General features: G+C 41.4%; 1 protein-coding gene across 1 annotated transcript in view; it reads left to right on the top strand.

The window, feature by feature from the left end:
• Nucleotides 1-596: 596 nt before the first annotated feature.
• The window catches only part of peak1 (pseudopodium enriched atypical kinase 1), a 69,558-nt gene continuing 54,858 nt past the window's right edge, over nucleotides 597-15,296 (top strand). The window contains exons 1-2 of the mRNA XM_022756054.1: nucleotides 597-616; nucleotides 8,807-8,883. The gene's annotated coding sequence lies outside the window, so the exon portion shown is untranslated. The remainder of the gene's footprint in view (nucleotides 617-8,806; nucleotides 8,884-15,296) is intronic.

Genomic DNA, 15,296 nt, shown 5'->3' with positions numbered 1-15,296 from the left:
GACTCACTCGCTCTACAAACCATTAGGCAACTGAATCATCTACTAAATTTGTACTTGAGGGCGCCCGTGTTCTGGTCCATATCTTTGGAGGTTGACAGCTGCTCTACTCTGGCTCTTCCTGCTATACGTGAGGTTAAGAGGCATCATGAAACTGATAGGTCTCTTTGGGAATAGAGTCCTACTGGGAGGATTCAGCTCATCCTCGTTCTCTTATTGCTTCTCTTATTGCTTTTTATGCTCTCAGAACAACGTGAGGAGTTCTTAATGGACCCTGATGTTGTGACTGGTAGGAGCTGGTCACACATGGGGAATGACTTTTTTTCCTTTCACCTTCAAATTGATAAGACTCTCACCATCCTGTACTTGTCCTAGCTATTCATCCTACCTCTCTCCTTTCCTCCATCTCTGTTCTGTTATGTTTTGGCTCCCTCATCATCATCAGCCACTCTGATGCTTGTTCCCTCCCTCCTTGCATAGCGCTCGAGCTCTTCCTCCCTCCCTCTCTCTCTGTCTCTCATTCATGCACCGGCTTCACCTCGGCTACGTCTGTCATGTGGCTCTCTCTCTCTCCCCATTCGTCTGCCTGGGCCACTGACCGGATACACACCACTGCTTTGTAAGTAGTTAGCTGCATTTTTTTTTTTTTTTTATGTTTACTCTTGACCTCCCTCCTCTTCCTGCTCTTCAAGGGGGCCAACAACTGTTGCTGTCTGCTCAGTATGACAGAGCCTTGCTAGCATACTGACTGGCTCAGAGACACAGATGTACAGGATGATCACACAGGACTTAAGAGAGCCACAGAGAAAAGGCTGTGCATAGGGACAGATTAAATTAAGAGAAGTCATGGAGAGGCTGAGGAGAGGGAGTCACAAGCCGGTCCATGTATCATTATTATCATCTCCTGTCTTGAGTTTGGAGAAGGGACTTTCGGCGCTGATACAACTCTGGACATCAAATTAAGCAGGATGTGTGGCTTTGGACAGACTGGATACATGTTAATGAGAGCTCTTTATTCACTGCAGCTTTGGGACAATGACTGTGTGCGATATATTCATTTAACTTAACCTTTTTAAAACAAAAGATCGATGTTTATGTTTTGTTGTTCTGCTCATTTCTACTTTTTTTTTATATGACATCGTATCAGGCATGTGCTTCTTGTTCGCTTCTTTGTGAATACTGAGTTTGTGTTGCAGCAGCGTCCTCAGCTTAAAAAATGTTTAGAGGAGAAGGTTCATCTGCTTACAGGGACTGTTGTCTGCCCCCTGACTCCACTCTCTGCATTTTCAGCACAGTCTTTTACAGTCTGCATAGAAATTCCAGCCATAATAAAAGGATCTTTTACAGTATTTTACCTGAGTAATAACGGAGCCTGAGAATGACAGAGGGAGAAGTGCACACTAAGATTGAGATGGGGAATGGTTGATTTGGCTAACCCTTTTCTCTTTTGCTCAAATGTGAAGGAAAAAAGAAGTACGTGCTCAGCAGTGCTTTGAGAACAGTCAAGTTAATACAACTTGATTTGTGGTTTATCTGTGACTATTTTTGCTGTATGTATTTTGGATTATCCCACCCCCCTCCCCCATCACATTTCTTTCTAATCAGTTCTAAGCAGGAAGACGCAACACACACACACTCACATCTATGTGGTAGCTCATGCTTTTAGGCCCAACCAGGGATATTGTGTTTGATGGTTTGTGTTAAGTTCTTGGTTTCAGTTCAGTCAGTGTTTATTGTCACTGCAGGATGGCAGTTCTGAGTCAGTTCTGAACAGATTTGCATCAACAGTGATTCAACCTAAAAGTAATTTGCAGATGTTGCAAAGTGCAGGTCAGAGGAAGAGCTTCTTAAAGTTTTTTTTTTTCCCTGAAGGGTTATTGTGCTTATTTTCATGCCTAGACTTAACTTCATTTAGTGATAGCACCTTACCTGAAGTAGAAACAAGAACCGTCTTGTAAAATCAACTGACATAGATGACCTCAAAAACGCTAGAGGTATTGGAGAGAGACCAGTACCTGAAACGTGGGGGGTGGCCTCATGTAACCTGTGTGCCCTTTTACCTTGGTGTATATTTTTCTCAGTCTATCTTCTAATATTGATATGTTTTACTACTGTCTATCCTCCAGCAAGATTTTCAAGCTGAGGTGTTGATTGGCATTGTTCCATCCCTTTTCTTTATTCCCATTTCACCCATGTGGGAGAACTGAGGGCAGGCTTTGACAAAGTGAATCGACTGGGAAACAAACAATTTGGAAGCTTCCTCTGCCGACTCTGGAGATAAACAGAGAAACTGTAGTTGCCACTTAAAAGCAGTCTAGACAATAAAATAATCAAAATACATGTATTATTGATGATTCCCATGTTTTTCAAGAGGCTCACTGACAAAGGACAAAAGTCTTAAGAAGAGTAGTCTCTTTAAAATACTGTAGGTAACACATATACAATCTTTCTTTGTTCTCCATTGCATTTTAAGTCATTCAAACAACAATATAAATTCATATCGGGAAAATGTTGATTGATTGTGATTGCATTCAAACTTGGTATTTCTGTCCATACAGTTTACAAAAAACAAGGTTCAAAACACAGTAACCGTAGTTTAAACAGAGCTGATAAGATTGTTGAAGTCACACTCATGTGGATGAATTTGTATTACTGACCAATCTAGGCTGCCATTGGCAACCACACACAAATTTATCCTCCTGAAAAACATTTGAAAATACTTGTCTTGCTTTGCCAGTCTGTGCTAGTAGTGTGATAAAACTTTCACAACCATGGATGAAGCTCAGTGTTTCTGCCAGAAAAGCTGTTAGGCCCGGCGGCAGGACTCCTACACTGGGAATACACTACAGGAAACCCTGAAGCACTTGTTGTTAAAGTTACTTTTTGTTTTACAAAGTTCTCTACTGTAATTAGCTTTTGATTTGTGCCATCAATCATTTTGTCTGGGGTTGTGTTTCTCACACTGCTGGGCTCTCTTCTCTGACCTAAACACCAAATGGAGGGCATCGTATTTTGGCGAAAAGCTCTTTAAATAACCTCCTTAAGTGATGCCAGCCTTAGCTTTACACTCCTACTGACACAGGCTTGTTGTGATGAAGGAGAGGTGCCAAAACACCGTTTTAAGTGTGGATAATCTGGCAAATCTTTGTCTGAGCCCATGATGAATTATGATGAGTCATGATTTGTACATAGCTCAGCATCATAAGTAGCCGGAGTACTTGGAGAAGATTTACAGCACATACTGTAGAAGCCATAGTTACCTCATTTTCTGGTTCTGAGGTTGAAGAAAAAGTGAGTGTTGGTTCCAATCACAGAGCCAGTTTTGAGGTCTTTTTAGACAGAGAGCCTGCAGTCCCTATGACCCACACTAGTCCTATCTATAACTATTCAAAGCTCCCCAAGCAGTGTTGACCAAGAGGTATAGATTAGTCTACTGCTGGATCAGATGCTGCACTGATATGTGACAGATTCATTAACTTCAGAAGGGCAGCTTCAGCAGTTTAATGAGGCTCTAAAACCTAAAAGAAATTACTTTCATTCTCTCATTTGGTTTTTATTTACAAAATACACACTTATCTGCACTAACTCCCCTGAGGCAACTTTTCAAACAGGACTAGACTGGAACTGTGAAGATTGTTATGAAGTAAAACAGAGAGAGGGATAATGAGGTTCCCACAAGTAGGCTCCATTTTTTCAGATTTTTCCCACTCTGGCTCACCTGTCTTTGTTATCTGTCAATTAAATGAAGAGTCACAGCGGTACTTGTCACTGTGGAGCCCCGCTCACCTCCAGCAGCACCCAGGCTGTCACTGAAAATGCAGAGTAGTTTGGAGATGGTTGTTATGGAGACGGACAAGGCAGCACAGAATGACAGGAAACGACGATAAAGGTGGTATAGAGAACAACTATTCTAATGCCTGGGATGAACTGTATTTGCATATTCCATGTAGCCACCAGCAGGACTGACCTGTGTATATAGTGTAAGTCACATCTGATGGTGGTAATTTCCTCGTCTGTGCGGCGTCGCCTCTGCCACTAAGCTCAGGATTTTAAGTGATGATTTGTCTGTGGTCTTCCACTGAGCCCTGTTGTGGTGTAAAAGCTTCCTGTGTGTCTTTGTACTCAACCACAGACTTATACTATATCCAACACACCATATTTAAGTAAAACACAGGTCTTACTTTTTAAGACAGGTTTGCTGCAATTCCTTAAATTTGATGGTCAAAACTGGAGAGACAAATAGCAGTTTTGTAGAGTTTAGTGCTGTTTTGTGATTTTTTTATTTATTTTTTTCAACAAAGTGAGTATGCTATGCCCTTTGGATCATACAGTGCTCCTGAAATGCCACTGAGCAAGACAGTAAAGCTGAAAGCTCTCCAGCTTAGTGAGTGTGGTCACATGGTACGTGGGTGATTGATGAATGGTCGGATTCTAGTCATCGAGTCATTATACCTTAATCCTGATTTCAAGTAGGTCTTATGCACAATTGAGGTTAAATGACTCATTCGGAGTATTGTTTGTACCAAACACAAACACTCATCAGTCTCTATTTTTGATGTTACAATCTGTATGCTGTTCTGCAGGTGACTCAGTGGTTCCACTCTAAACTGTTCACCCAGCCTCTTTGCAGTCAGCGTTGATGAGAGTGAGTCAGCAAATTATCAGCTCATGAAAACAAAACCTGGTAATGGGCTGAGGAAGGTGAAGGTGTTCTGGAAGGTCAGGTGAAAAGCATCTATAACAAGGTCAAAGATGTCATCAAACCAGTGCTAAGTATTCAGACACCAGACCAAACAAAGAGCATCATACACTCTGGTGATCAGCTGAAACTTCATGTTAACATTTTCAGGAAAACACAGTATTTGACATCATCTTCCTTTCCAAATATATTTGAGTGCGACTGTTTGAGCGTCTTTTAGTAAATAATTTGTCCTTTCATAATTTTGTTCAGTAGTGACACCAAAGAAATTGAACAGCTGCTTTGTTGTAACAAACACTGGGACTCATTAAACAGCAGGAAGCTTAATTTGCCCACATACACTGTAGTAGGGCTTGGCGATACGACATCAAATCAATATCAAGATTATTTCAAACTTTTACCTTGATTACGACTAATGAACAATTAATTTGGCACTGATTGGTCTCTATTTATTTTGAGCCGTGCACTCTTCGTATTCGTCAATCTGATCGTGTTTGCTTTTGATTTTTTTTTGTTCCCAAAAGACAGACACGGAATTCTCTTTAAGTATAAGCTGCTCGGGTTGAGGCTCGGTGTTTTCGCAAGCTTTGCTTTGAGTGACTGTGGGCTAACATTAGTTGGATGAGGAGGAGGCATGTGACTGAATACAAGGTAGTATTTTGTTAAGGGGACAGTTCATGAACGCGCGCATTGGGTAAACCATTAACCGAATTAACTGATTTGTGCAAGATTAAGTTTATGAGAGGTTCTAAATGTCGGCTTACACTGTAGATATTGAACATACCTTCCAGACATTACCCACATGAGTGATCAGTACATTTGTTTTCAAGCAATTGAGTCATGCTTTGAAAGACAGCTCTCAAACAGCCAAGTAAAAGCATGTTTACCGTCGAGTGTGCTAGTTGAAAATTCAAACTGTTATTATAGTTTCAAAGCAGCAACACACACTCACAGTGTCCCAGGAAAAACCAATAGCATGCGAGAGCTGTGAGTCCGGGAATTTACAGGTAGCAGATGGACTGCTGGAACCAGCTGTTGTTTACTAGGTATGAGGTAGGGATTACAGTCAGCAAAGTTCACAGAGGCGGGGACATTAGTGCATCGGCACCTGCAAACATCACACTTAAATTTAAGTCAGCAGAAATGTGCAAAACAAACAGTGTTACGCTGATACTGGAGCAGCCACTGAAGAGAAATAACCAGAACACAGAGCAGCGTTAAACTAAAGGTTTGATAATCCTGCTTATGACTGCCAGGCTGCCAGTTTCAGAGTGTTAAACCCAGGTAGAAAAACTGAACAAACCTTTTTCAGTAATTGTTCTCCTGTCATATGTCCACTGAGCCACTTAACTAGGCTGATCCAGCTGACCTGCTTAGGTCAACTGGAGGAGGTTTTATTGGGCAGCTCCCAGGTGTGTGTAGCTCTGAGAGTGTGTGGGAGGACACTGTGCTGTCATTCAGTAACACTAAAACTAACAGAGCATAGATGTATAATATAACTGCTCTTTACCTTCTTCAGCCTTAGTAATGTTGCTTACCGTATTATGAAAATGAGCCCTAACTGTCTGGAGCAAGACTCCTGATCCTTCATCTGTTCTACATGGCTCTCATGACACAACTAGTTAGCTATTAGTTGAGGTACTTACCCAGGACCAGTGGACCACCACTCATGACATAGAAGAGATGATGTATGTCCTAACTGAGAGCTTTAGCCATACACTGTTCAAAGGAAAATTCACATTTCTTTTTCCACCTGCATCTAACCTGCGTCTCTTCTGTTGTTTTAGTCATCATTCCTGTGATCACATGATCATATAAGTTATAGACAAACATCCAGTTTTACCATATTTTCTGAAGCATTAGTTTTGGTACAGGTATGGTGGATAAACAGTGACCCAGGTAGTAATTCTGCAAAATCTGATGGATTGATTTGATCTCTCTTTTCCTCTAATAGTAATAATTGTTTATTTACAGCCTGTTCAATTGTCAGGCTGCTTGTAGGATGCTACTATGAGTGGACTCCATTGTAGCAATGGCACCATATTGAGAGCTCAGCAATTAACTTGGTGGGAAATATATAATCATAATCCGTTGGAATACAGGTCAGAACTACAAATATAGAATCCAAATTGTGAAAAAAAAATCAATTTCCCTATAACCAGCATGCACACTGACAATTCAGAAAGCTGTCAGTGCCTTGTGCCTGAGAGTTGCCAGAAATGTTCATTAGGTGTCATCAAAGCTGTGGGGGTTGGGCGAATGTACTGCATAGCAATGAGGGTTACATAAGAGGCAAACAGGATCACCACATAAAGTTATTCCAGTGTAATTGTGTCTCACTGTTGGCCAAAGAATTGTGTGTGCATTTATACCACGAGTTATATGATAATGTGTGTGAGCATACAAATGAGTCTGCATGCCGGTTGTTCCTCATTCACTCCGAGATGAACTGCACATAAAAAAAGAATGAAGATTTGAAGCTCATGATGCTGTGACCAGCTTGGTCACAATTATCCATAATCAGACATGATTTAAAGCCCCACAGGAGTAAAGAGGAAGCTTACACACCTAGGAACAATTCTGAAACTGCATTCATTCGCTAATGTACACCAACAGTTTTATCACCACAACACTTCCATGGACTTCGATGGATTTTCTCTCCACATTCCCATTTTGACGGATAATTTTTCCATTCTAAAGCGAGTAAATAAGCTCATGAAAAAATCCAAAGCTCCTGAGATGACTGTGGCTATTTTTATACCCCAACAAGATGCTTCGTCCTCGGATAACTTAATCCAGAATGGTTTTGAAGATTCCCTAATAAGAGTAGGGGGTGGGGGTCGGGTAGTTTTTTTTTTTTTTTTTAAGTTATCCTTGGTTGCATAGCAACACTCATGGAGCCACCTATTTTGTCTCCATGAGTGTTGCTATACAGCACCTTGAACAGATCATATGGCAGAAAGGAGAATAGAATTTGCAAATGGACTGAGCAATTCAGTTCAGTACACTGACAGAAAACGTGCTGTTCTCTTCACAGCTGACATTAAATCCACCAGCAGGATTAGGAGAACTGTTACTGTCCAGTTTATTTTCAGCAAGCAGGATACCAGGACAAGATAGATGCTGGCATGTTGCTCAACTGAGCATCGTGTATATATTTACCAAAGTAAAACCTGATGCACGGTACATTGACGAGTGAAATGTCCGCACTAATAATGAGAAAAATGACTGTCTGACAGTTAAAACTCAAACCGCCTAGGAGCGCTACAAGATTAAACTAGCAAATGCAGTTCATTGTGTCTGTATTGTGTTTTGATTTCTGATGCAACAGCTTTTCTGCTCAGAATGTGAAAATGAAGTACCCTGGGAGTATATCACTAAATCTGATATTTGTGTAATGATGCTACTTCAGCTCAGCTGCTCACTGGAGTGTCATTTTCATCACACCAGACCAAACTATATGCAGCTCTGCACCCAGAAAAAAAAACACTTAAAGAGAACTTACATCATTAGGGAATACTGTATATGCGCTCACATTTATATGCACATACATTTGCTGAACAGCTACAATGAACAAATTATATTCAGTTCCAAAAAAAAGTATCAGACGCTTGTTTTGTTGATGCAGAAACCCCATCCACCACATACCATATAACAAGCAGATTAAAAAAGAAAACATTTGTAAATGGTATTCGCCCTATCATAGGTCTGAGAAGCAATGAGTGTTGCTTAGAACAAAACCTCAGGGCCGTTTGAAGCTCAAACAAGTTCATATGCATCAAGTTGTGCCCATTTGTGTATTAAAGTCTCTATGTTTTTTAGATGAATTTGCCCGGGTGCTAAATGTACCATTAAATCTGATATCTGCTCTGTAATGCCATGCCAGAACAATGACTTGCTCTGAAAATGAGCCACGATGTTCAGAGATGTTGCCTTGGGCAAACTAACAAAATGCTCTCTCTTCTTCTCTCCCTCTATCTCTGTTGTACTTTCTCTGTTTCCCTTTCCATCACCCTCCCTCTTCTTTCCCTCTCTCACACTCTCACGCATTTTGTTTGTCTTTCTGTCTCTGTTTTTGTCTGTGTCTTTCTGTCTCTCTGTCCTCTGTAGGTTCCAGCAGTAGGTGCTCTCTGCTTCATCAACCTGGACTCCATGGCTGCCAGTGCTGCTGCTTGATTCATTGCATTGTGAGTATACTTGTGTGTGTGTGTGTGTGTGTGTGTGTGTGTGTGTGTGTGTGTGTGTGTGTGTGTGTGTGTGTGTGTGTGTGTGTGTGTGTGTGTGTGTGTTGGTCTGTTTCTCCATCTGTGTTCCTCTCATGCCGTCATAGTCTTTTAATGGTTGTTTAGTTAGCCCATGCAGCATGCACATTTGAATTAATGACTTACCAAACCCTCTGCAGTAGACGCCTCTCCGTGGCTTTTATTTGCGAGACTGTTTTGAATTGCGAAGATACATTTTTTTGTGACTCTTAAAGTTGATGCCAAAGGAGTCGGGTAACTCCCTGTGGACCAGAGTCGTGCTGTGATTATTCTCTCAAGCTGTGTTCATTATTCTGCTGATTCCACTCTCTGCACTGCTACAGCACACTCTGGTATTAGTACGGCAATACTTGCTTACTACAAATCAAAAGCTGTATACACAGAGCCAGTGTTCCCAACTTAATGACTGACAGACTGTGATATTGATTGCAACTCCAAGCATTGCTGTTTGCCTGTAAGTGTATGATTTTCAGAACTTACTCTATCCATATTTGATGTAATATATAATAGAAGTATAACAGCCTGAATAACTGGATGAGTTGATGAGCTTCGTTACAGCTGATGCTTGTAGTGGAACATTGGGTGAATATTAGATTATGATTGGACCGGTTTGTCAACGCTAAAAGGTACTTGAAACATGTCAGAGATTAAAGCTTAATGATTTTGGGTTGATCTTTGACAGAAAAGAAACTTCTATCGAGTATTGTCAGAGGTCTATATGAGTTAAAAGAAGACTAAGGATCAGTGCAAACTAAGGGCCCCGTTTTAACCATGCAAACACAATGAAAAGCGCAAAGTGGTGGGTCTTCAGTGCATGGTGGCCGTCTCCAAGCTCACCTGCTCTTTTGGTTCATGTAGGTGCAGTAGCGCAAAGTGCAGAGGGGCTGGCTGAAGTGGAATATGAATGTGGCGGTGTGGTGATTAATAAATGATGATTTATTCATTAATTCATTAATTCACTCTTAGCCTATCACATCACTGATCTCGTTCTGAGACGGCTGTGTCTATCAGTGATGCGTAACAACGCCAGCTCAACAAAATGGAAAGAGATTTCTCCAGGATGTGAACTTATAACACTTCAAATCAGCCAATTGAATGACCACACCAACCTTGATGCTAGTTCAGTTTTATCTCTACTCTGTCTGACTTCATAAATGGTCACATCGTATTGTTAAAATGTGACCATGTGGTATATAAAGGCACTGTGCCAGGCAACATATGTGTCCTGCTGCCTTCAGATGGCTGCAGGACTTTATTGAACTGAAGGAGAAGTTCTTTCACATCCAGAATAAAGCAGCTGTGGACAACAGATACTGAGAGAATCACTACGCTCTGCCCTGGGCACTAAAATACCACACAGATGCGCAAAGTGAATTTCAGGGTGAGGAAATTACCAAACTGTCAGAGCACTGCTTGCACTGGTCGTTACACCGCCACGAAAATAGTGCCCTAAAGGTCAAAGGTTAGGGGGCAGCAGAACAAGCTGTGAACCCAAACAGTTGTGTTTCTGACCACTTGCACAAGCTATTTGCTAACTTTGTCTGTCTGCTGGTTAATGGCGGGCAGGTACAGTTGGCCTTTTTTTTTTTTTTTTTTTTTTTGGCAAAAGCAGCTGCTAGTACAGGAATCAAGGACGACATCAGTGAGAGGGAAGCGTAAAAGTTAAGTTGTGGGCCATAAAACCAAAATAGTGAACTGAAAAACAGTAAAACACTCTGATAATGATAATTCACTTGGAGTAATCCCTTTCACATGACACATAGTCAAATGATCCGCTGTCAGTAAGAAGTATTGATCAGTGGTAAATGTTGATTCAGAGGTGTTAACTTTTTTTTTGTACCTGTTATTAGGATTCTGTTAATGACATTGTCATTCACTTGCTGTCTCGCTAATGATCTCTGTTTCCATATGCCTCAGTGCCAGCTGGGTAAAAAAGCAGCCATCTGTGTTGTTGTGTCTCAACAGGTTTGGGTCCGGCTCTGTTTACATGTGCTCGGTCTCCACAGATGTTACTGTGTGTGTGTGTAAAAACAATAGATACTGTGTGTGCTGTACTTGACCTTTTACAAAGGAACACCAGATAACTATCTTCTCTTTGGCTTTGTCTGGAACATTTTCTTGAAGATACAATACACAGACTCACTAGGGCCGAACTGAATATGGAAAAATAACATCATATGTTTTTCTTTTTGTTTTTTTTTCTTTAAATATAAATCACTTTATTTGGAGTGCCTGGGGAAGCCAAGTGCTACAAGGGGAAGAAAGTCCTTACCGTTTACCAAGGAAGTTGTGCTTCTCTGAGTTGGGTCGATTTGTGCAGAAAAATCACAGGGATTAAAAAATTGCAAGGTCTCATAAATATTGTGGGGATTGGTTGAATTTATCATCATTCCTGAGACTCCTTGGAGGGACTGATGATTGTACTTGTGCGCATTGTGATACTGATGCTGAAACTACATATTTTTCATCCCACCACCATGCCAAGGAAAAAGAAAAAACGTACATGTAGTAAGCAGCAAGCACTGGCGGGCAGCAAAACATCCCCCTCACAACCAGGAAGTGTATGAAATCTTATTTTTGAAATGTTTCTTTTTTTAATGAGACTCGTCAGGCTCGATTTCACACACATGCACCAACTCAGATGGTTTGGGGCTGGTTGGAGGAAGCAAGGAGGATGAAATGCCTGCTCAGGCAAAGGCAGAGGTACTATATATTGTGTGAGCTGCCATACAAAGCATACATAGCTCTGTCTTTGAAGGCTTCTGACTCCCAGGTAGCTGCTCATCTTCGTCCCCTGTGCATTTCACCTGGAAGCGATAGTAGCGTAGGACGGCATTAACATGCTCCCTCTGCCTCTGCCTTCTCTGGTATCCATTAGTTTCTGCTGCTGTTGGTTTGTTTTACACTTGGCAGTGAAGAGCAGGGAGGTGTTGTGTTCGCTGTAATTGGATGATGTGGTGTTGCCTTCCAAGCTCTTGATGCCAGCAGTCGTTTCTTGGCCCGCACCTCTCATCACCTTCCTCGAAGACACTAAGAGAAAAGATTGTGCCCATCCAAAACAAAAATACAGTAAACAACGATGACCTGGTTAGCGATTTGTTGTTTCTGTTGTTGTTGTTGTGTTACTATTATAATGATTTTGCTAGCTATCAGCAAGCTACCTGGATGGAGATCTCCTCTCGTGTGACCTTTCTTAAAATTTCTTCTATGATTTGCAAAGGTAAAACCTGCATCATCAGCTTCACCTTTTTCATGATACAGGAAAGACCCACAGAGCTGTGAGGCTCTTCCACCACTAGTGTTGTATATTTTTTCTGGAGTTGATCACTCTTGAACTTAACTGTCGAGCTGTAAGACACAAGTGATGCCAACTTATCAAAGTTGATCTTTGACATAAAGTTGACACTCTTTATGGAATACAAATTATTGTATTATCTGTTTTATCTTCTTATTGAGGGCTTTTGTTTTCATCAAAGTCCCATTTTGAAATAAACCCCCTGATTTCACATAACACCAGAAGACAGCTGTGAATGTTCTCCAAACTGGAGCCACATTTTTGGATTAGCCTAGCCATCCTCCAGAGAGCACAGTTAGCAGGCAGAGAAACAGACAAAGCCGTGGTTAAATCATTAGTGAAATAAGCCTGTCCCCCATTACCATCAGCCTAACACAGTCCAACACCACCATGGGAAAAGGGAGGAGAATTCCTACACTCACAAAAACCACACTTTCTTTTTATTGGTGGTAATTGCAAACCGTTATCAAATCTGTTCCCCTCTCCTCATTCTCTCTCTGAGTTGAGCGCTGTTGCAGAAGCAGCCAATTGTTCTTGGAAGAAAGTAGGACGAGTTTTTCCAGCAGCTTCAGTTTTGTCTTGAGGCTGTTTCTGTCTTTGGTAGCTTCCTATATGTTCTGCCTATATATTCTCTATACAGTCTCTAATGCTGGTACTTCAGAAGACTAACGGCTGGATAGGTTGAATGTCAAAGTATCAAGCCTGATGGTTTATTCTTCTCATGATATCGTCTTACCTTGCACATTAGTATTCCAAAATACCAAGATATATCTGCACCATCATCATCATATTGTACTTAGATTTTAAAGTTAATCTAGTTCTGACAGTCTGTCAACATTTACTACTCATTAAATGATTTTTTTTTTTTTTTTTAAACAGACGAGTGATTTTCTTTCTGATTCGTTGCAATTTTTAGATCAACAGAGCAACGAGCAAAGTGGTTGAGAAAGCAGCTGACAGAGGGAACTATGAAATATCAAAGATATTAACACAATAGAAGTATATTTGTTGACAGGAAGTGAACAGGCTGCCTGCCTTGCCATGAAAGACTGCCTACGCGAGTGCAGGCAACTGGAGCAGGCAATCTTGGCAAGTGCGCGTAAGTGTGATACACAGTCCCGAAGCCGAGAGAATTTTTCTGTGATCCCAACTGGTTGTTGTTCACTGCAGCCTCACTGGCATCCCAGCAATATACAGCTCTGAGTGCGATGCTACCCTCAGATGTTTCCTGGTGGCAAACAGGCCTCTGCTCCTCTAGGGGGGAGAGGGAGTGGTGGAGGCAGGGAGGGAGGATGTTAGTAAGGAAGAAGGGGGGAGAAAACCCTCATGAGCTCTTCACAGTCATCACCAACCTGCCCCTGGCTAATCACTGTGTCAGTTTTACACCAGAGTGTGGAGAGTACGAGTGAGTGAAACCGAGAGAGTGAGAGTGAATGAGCGTATGTGACAGAGAGAGTATGTGTGTGTGTTAGTGTGGCCTTGTTGGTGAGAGACAGAGAAAAGAGAAAACTGTGTGAGGGAGAAGAAAAAAAATCTCATGATGACATGTTTGTTATTTATAGCCCGACAGCCGGATTGTACATTAATACAGACCTGCTACAGTGCCGCAGTTGTGTGCAAGTAATTCAAGGTTTGCCTGTTTCAGTTTGTGTGTATGTAGTGTCGGTGAAACCTCAACGCATGTTCTCCTTTTTCCCATGACCGGCACATTTACACAGGAGTGGACGAACATGCTACAAATGTGTTTTTGCAGCCTTGCCTTGCACGCAATAAGTTAATAAACATGGTCAAAGAAGCGTGGCTCATGTTTGACCAGGGTAAGCAAAACGCCTGTGGGTTTCACACTGAGCAGACTGCAGATCTGTTTTACCACCCTCCTCCTGACTGTTTTCTTTGTGGTTCATGTTAAAGGCCTCTTTTTTGTGCCCTCTATAGTTGTGCCACCGCTGGGGATTTCTGGAGTAGTGTTATTAAGGGGGGAAAAAAAATCTACCATAAAATTAGCACATGACTTTGGACAGCTGAGATGTTTTTCCTCTACACAAACGGCTCTCCAAAAGCTAAAAAGGACAGAGCCAAGTCTCTAATCTGTGATGATCATGTTGCACATTTTTACCTGCTCCAGTGACAAGGAATTTGTGAACACTGAAGGCAGCACGCAGGGTGATTTTCCTGTCCTGAACATTGTGTTCCTGTTCAGAATTCATGTGATCAGGTGGAAGTTATACACCTACAAATTTGTATAAGCAGCCTGTTAGCTCTGCAAAAGCAGCCTTGTATTTGTTTTCAGTGGAACGTGTTTAATGACATCAGTTACTGCCATTAGTTTACATGAATATCCAATAATTATCTGAAGGATGAATCAGCCAGTCGAGTAGTGATATCTCTTTAGTGGGCCTTTGAAATCACCACCAGGTTGTTATAGATCATCTAAAAGCCATGTTTAACAGGGTGAGTCTAAAATAATGATGTATTGTATGCAGTATGCAGTATGTTGGAATACAGTTACAGTACATTATATCTTAAGGCTGAGCCCAATATATTATTCATTTGTATTTACTTATCCGGTCCCCGCTGGCACTGCAGCTTTCCTCAAACACCCTTCATCTTTTCTATGTACTTTAAAATTTCATTAAACAAAAAAAAAAAAAAAACATTAGGCACCTTTGAAAAATACTGTGAAATTTGATACGCATTCTTAGCAGAGGTGTTATCATACCCAGGAACTTCACTAATATTACATAATGAGTAAAGTAGGTGTCATATTTTCCAAATGGCGGATATTTATTTCTGGAAAAGCTCCGTGTTTGCATCTTTGTGGAGTGTTTTGTGTATGTGTCCATAGATCCCCGTGTTGTTTTTTTGTGCGTATTCTGCACTCCCACACATCTGGTTGCTTCTGCTCTGCCACTCTGCTGGTGTTTGTGTGGAGGCCAGCGGGTTGGTCTCCCCAGAGATCCGCACTGGCTCTTTCCCAGGCCAGACTGCAACAACTCTCCCAGAGCTTGCACAATACCAAACACTGCACTGGAATGTTGTTGCC

Source organism: Seriola dumerili, unplaced genomic scaffold (assembly GCF_002260705.1).
Source record: "Seriola dumerili isolate Sdu_G_001 unplaced genomic scaffold, Sdu_1.0 BDQW01000242.1, whole genome shotgun sequence".
Lineage (NCBI taxonomy): Eukaryota > Metazoa > Chordata > Actinopteri > Carangiformes > Carangidae > Seriola > Seriola dumerili.
This window is presented reverse-complemented; position numbering and strand designations above follow the sequence as displayed.